Here is a 5,765-nt window from a genome sequence, read left to right as displayed (position 1 = left end):
CCGACAGGGATGCTGGGGGGACAGGCTCCTCCCAGGCTGCTTCCCGAGGGGCACCCCTGCCCCCAACTCACTCAGCAGCCCCCTTCCTCCAGCCCCGTGTTCTTTGGAAGCATCAGGTCTTATTCTTCATTTTAATAGGCAGGGGGTAGGTGTGCCCCCCATCTCTGAGCACTGGCCCCCCACCCAGAGCCATGCCCACTGTCACCCTCCCTGGACACCCCTCGTCCTTCCGAGGTCCCCAGTTCCCGCCCTGGAAGCTGAGTGAGCACAGAAGGGTCACAGGGAAGAGCCGCACCGAGGAAACACAGACACTCCTCTAGCTCTTTAATGCCCCCCCTGTCCCCCCACAATCATGACCCCAGTTCTGCCTCACAAATCCCGCAGGACAGAGTGTACACTGGGACGGAGACGAGCTCTCCATACACGGAATTCCAGGACAGATAAACCCATCTCAGCGCTGGCGTGGCCTCCACGCGGCTCCTCCAGCTCCACCTGACTGGCCAGCGGGAGGACCAGCAAGTGACTGCGAGGGTCCCAGCCAGCGAGCTATTTATCTCCTGCGGGGCTTCCCCGTGAGGTCATCCGGCTGCGACCTGGTGGACAGGCTTGGCTCCACCCCTTCACGCTCTGGGCTCCAGGCGCCAGTAGATGACGTCACGACCACAGACGCCCAGGGCTCCATGAGAAAGAAGGTGTTTTGGAAATGATGGTGGCAACCTGTGCGCACAGCGTGTCCAAGAACACCCCCTAGAGGCGGGGACAGGGAGGTTCTGTGTCAGAGCACCCCCTAGAGGCGGGGACGGGGAGGTTCTGTGTCAGAGCGCCCCCTAGAGGCGGGGACGGGGAGGTTCTGTGTCAGAGCGCCCCCTAGAGGCGGGGACGGGGAGGGTCTGTGTCAGAGCGCCCCCTAGAGGCGGGGAAGGGGAGGGTCTGTGTCAGAGCGCCCCCTAGAGGCGGGGACGGGGAGGGTCTGTGTCAGAGCGCCCCCTAGAGGCAGGGACGGGGAGGTTCTGTGTCAGAGCGCCCCTTAGAGGCGGGGACGGGGAGGTTCTGTGTGAGAGCGCCCCCTGGAGGCGGGGACGGGGAGACTGTGTCAGAGCGCCCCCTAGAGGCGGGGACGGGGAGGTTCTGTGTGAGAGCGCCCCCTAGAGGCGGGGACGGGGAGGTTCTGTGTCAGAGCGCCCCCTAGAGGCGGGGACGGGGAGGTTCTGTGTCAGAGCGGCTTGATGGCCTCATCTGGAGGGACCCCAGCAATAAATAGCTCCCTGGAGGACAGACACACTCCCTCCCCGCAGGACACTCCTGCTGACAAGACGCAGGGAGCCACGCGAGAGCCCTGGAGCTGGAGGAGCCACGTGGAGGCCACGCCGGCGCTGAGATGCTTCCACGGCCACTGGATCCACAAGACTCTGCACCCGCCGGCCTGTAACTGCAAGTCCATTCTGCAACCGACAAGGGCCCGTGGGGACCGCCTGCCCCCACGTGGTCACTCTCTGCAACTGCAGGACGGCGTGGCACAGCCTCCCACCATTTGAGGACAACACCTTGTCACCTGCCAGGTATCACCTGCGTGAGCGGTCACCTGAGTGGAGGGCCGTGGGCGTGGCCGCTGGCGTTGCAAACTAGAAAAAGAGCATGCGGCTGTCAGAACGGGCTAGTTCACGTGCACTGTTCATGTTCTAGGAGGAAAACACAACGATATTTGCATTAGGGTTGATTCAGACGCATGCTGACCCTATAGGCAGGACCCTATAGCGTTGCCCCTGTGTGATTCTGAGGTTGATCTTTAAAAGCAACACGCAAACCGCATTGACACGTCATGCACGTGTCTCACGAGTCAAAAGTCCCCTCGTATCACGGGGCGCGGCAGCACCACGTTCAAGTCTAGAGTGTTTTCTTCTCCTTTGTTTTTCATGTGTTTTGTAAGTGGTGGCAAATAGAGACACCGTAAGACAATCTCCAGGGGAACCCACAGTTGCTACGTGTATCATTAGGTGGCATCGATGACTCCGTTCTTGCTGTGCATCGATCGTTGATTCGCTATTCCAAATGACTCCAGCAACATTCACATACACTCCATGCCCCCCAAGCAAAAATTATTTTTCTGTCTCCAATGGAAGCCGTTGGTCGAGTTTGGCTTGTTGGATTTTTTTAAATCATTATATTGGGGACTCATATAACTCTTATCACAATCCATCCATCCATCGTGTCAAGCGCATTTGTGCATTTGTTGCCATCATCATTCCAAAAACATTTGCCTTCTACTAGGGCCCTTGGGATCAGCTTCTTGCTTTCTTTTTGAAAATTGTTTTGTTAATGTCGCACGTCAATACGGTTTGCGTGTTGTTTTTAAAGATCAACACCATCTGCGGTGCATTTCAGAGGATTGAGAGTGAAGGGGTGGAGATTAGCCTGTCAACTAGGTCAAAGCTTGAGGACCTCATTTGGAGGAGCTAAGGAGATCAATACCTCGCTGGAGGCAGGACGCAGGCTCAGTCCCTGTGAGACATTCCTGTTAAGAAGCCACACGGAGCTGCACTGACGGAGCCGGAGCCCTGGAGCTGGAGGAGCCACGTGGAGGCCACGCCGGCGCTGAGCTGCTTCCATGGCCACTGGATCCACAGACTCTGCACCCGCCGGCCTGTGACCCTCCTGCATTCGGCGACATTGCATGTGTTTCGTGAGTCTGAAGAGGAATTTATTCACTGGTATCGAGCATATGGGCCAATATCGGGCTTATGGACTTGACCTGCACTGGGATGTTTTCCCAATATTCAGTTGCTCTTGCATTAAAAGGTCTTTCTTAGACACACATGAGTCTCCCTGGATTTATTTCTCTAGTCTACCCAGACTCACGCACATAGCTTTTTAAAAAATCATTTCACTAGGGGCTCTTACAACTCTTATCACAATCCATACATGCACCAGTTGTGTAAAGCACATGTGTACATTCCTTGCCCTCATCATTCTCAAAGCATTTGCTCTCCACCCAAGCCCCTGCCATCAGCTCCTCATTTTCCCCTCCCTCCCTGCTCCCCCTCCCTCATGAACCCTTGATAACTTATAAATTATTGTTATTTTTCATATCTTACACCATCCGACATCACCCTTCACCCCCTTTATGTTGTGCTGCCCCCAGAGAGGAGGTCACATGTAGATCCTTGTAATCGGTTCCCCCTTTCCAACTCACTCACCCTCCACTCTCCCAGCATCGCCCCTCACACCCTTGGTCCTGAAGGTATCATCCACCCTGGATTCCCTGTACCTCCAGCCCTCATATGTACCAGTGTACAGCCTCTGTCCTATCCAGTCTTGTAGTGGGGGAGGAGGAAGTATTTAGAAACTAGAGGAAAGTTACATTTTTCATCGTTACTACGTCACACCCTGACTGGCTCGTCTTCTCCCCAAGACCCCTCTGTGAGGGGATCTCCAGTGGCCGACAAATGGGCTTTGGGTCTCCACTCTGCACTTCCCCCTTCATCCACTATGACATGATTTTTTGTTCTGATGATGCCTTATCCCTGGTCCCTTTGGCACCTCGTGATCGCACTGGCTGGTGTGCTTCTTCCATGTGGAATTTTTTGCTTCTGAGCTAGATGGCCGCTTGTTTACCTTCAAGCCTTTAAGACCCCAGACACTATCTCTTTTGATAGCCAGGCACCATCAGCTTTCTTCACCACATTTGCTTATGCACCTGCTTTGTCTTCAGCAGTTGTGTCGGGAAGGTGAGCATCATGGAATGCCAGTTTAATAGAAGAAAGTGTTCTTGCATTGAGGGAGTACTTGAGTGGAGGCCCAATGTTCACCTTAATACTAAACCTATGAATATATGCACATAGATCTATTTCCCCGTCCTCATATATAAATATATTTGTATAGGTACATGTCTTTATCTAGACCTCTATAAATGCCCGTTGCCTCCAAGCTCTTTCCTCTATTTCCTTTGACTTTCCTCCTGTCCCACTGTCATGCTCAGTCCCCACCAGGGTTTCAGTAATTCCTCTTGGTTACATTACCCTTGATCAAGCCCTACCAGGCCTCCCACACCCTCCTCACCAACAATTTGCATCACTTGTTGTTCCCTTGTCCCTGGGTTTATTAACAACTTCCTTACCCCTCACCTTCCCCATCTCAGTCCCCCCGGAATTGTCAGTCCTGTTGTTTTCTCCTACAGATGATTCATCCAGCCTGTCTTTTAGAGACAGACCTGCAGAGATTATAACATGCACAAAAACAAGACAGACCAAAGCCAAGCAACAAGATACAACAAAAGTCGGCGCTCGGAATCTTTACTGAAGTAGACAACCTCATTGCCCTCCCACTCTCACAAGCAAATAAACATTTGTGTCGGTCTGGGTTGACTAGAGAAGCCAATCCAGAGACACTCATATGTGTAAGAGAGAACATTATATCAAAGAGCAATTGGTTATTGAGAAAACATCCCAACCCAGATCAAGTCCGTAAGTCCGATATTACCCCATATGTCTAAGACCAATCTATAAATTCCTCTTCAGACTCCCGTAGCTCATGCATGATACCGAATGCAGGAAGATCACAGGCCGGCGGGTGCAGAGTCTTGTGGATCCAGTGGCCGTGGAAGCATCTCAGCGCCGGCGTGGTCTCCACGTGGCTCCTCCAGCTCCAGGGCTCTGGCTGCCTCGGTGTAGCTCCATGTGGCTTGTCAGCAAGAAGGTGAAGCAGAGAGAGTGTCTTCCACCTCCAGGGAGGAAGACAGGAGTTTCCAGAATCCTCAGGAGAAGGCCACGCCCACACAGAAGCCTCATTGGCTGTGGCACGATTGACAGGCCAAGCCCCACCCCTTTGCAAGTTGACAGCAGGTGATGTCCCTGCTACGGAGGTCTTCCTCTGCTTCACTGCCCTTGCACATTCCAAAGCAGGATGCCCTTTTCCAGGGACTGGTCTCTCCTGACAACCTGTCCAAAGTACATGAGACCCAGTCTCACCAGAGTCACTTCTCAGCAGCATCCTCCCTGTACTTTGTGCAAGATGTTTGCTCTCCCGGACGTCCACGCTGCTTTCCAAATCCTTCCCCTGCAACGTGATTCGAAGCCATCGATTCTTCTTCTGTCTTCTTTATTCAACGTCCAACCTTCACCCTTTGTCTTCAAAGAGACATCCGTGCTCTCTCACATTTTGAAGAGGTCTCGGGAAGCAAATTCATCCAAAGCGACAAATCATTTACTTTCTTAACTAGTGACTTTGAACGCAAGCAAGTTAAAATCCTTGACAACATGCATGTTCTCTCCAGTTACCACCATGCCATGTGTTGCTTCCCTGGCGGCCTGAGAGTCAGTTTGCTAACGGCAGGGTCTGCAGTTCAAGACCACCAGCCGTCCCAAGGCGGCAGAATGAGACTGTCTGCTCCTGTGAAGGTTGGCCGTTTGCGGAGTCACAGGGGGCAGTTGCACCCCATGCTTTAGGGTCTCTGTGCATTGGGCTGCTCTCAATAGCAATGCTTGCTTCTTTGGAAAAATACCAGTTAATGCAAAGCAAGAAATAGAAAGCAAAGTGGAGATTTCCATTATTCCAAAGATGGGGAGGTGTTGATGGGAACACAGGGATGATTTCTCGAAGGAACGCAGTGCACTGTTTGCCCCGGGCCTCGCGCGCGAATACCCAATGGGAACCTGGGTCAGTGAGCCAAGCCCAGGCCAGGCGGAACCACGGAGCCCAGCGGCCACCAGTTCAGGCGCCTCTGTTTCCGCACGGAGTCCTTCCGCTGTGACACCGACCGGTCCTCAAAC

This window comes from Tenrec ecaudatus, chromosome Y (assembly GCF_050624435.1).
Source record: "Tenrec ecaudatus isolate mTenEca1 chromosome Y, mTenEca1.hap1, whole genome shotgun sequence".
Lineage (NCBI taxonomy): Eukaryota > Metazoa > Chordata > Mammalia > Afrosoricida > Tenrecidae > Tenrec > Tenrec ecaudatus.
This window is presented reverse-complemented; position numbering follows the sequence as displayed.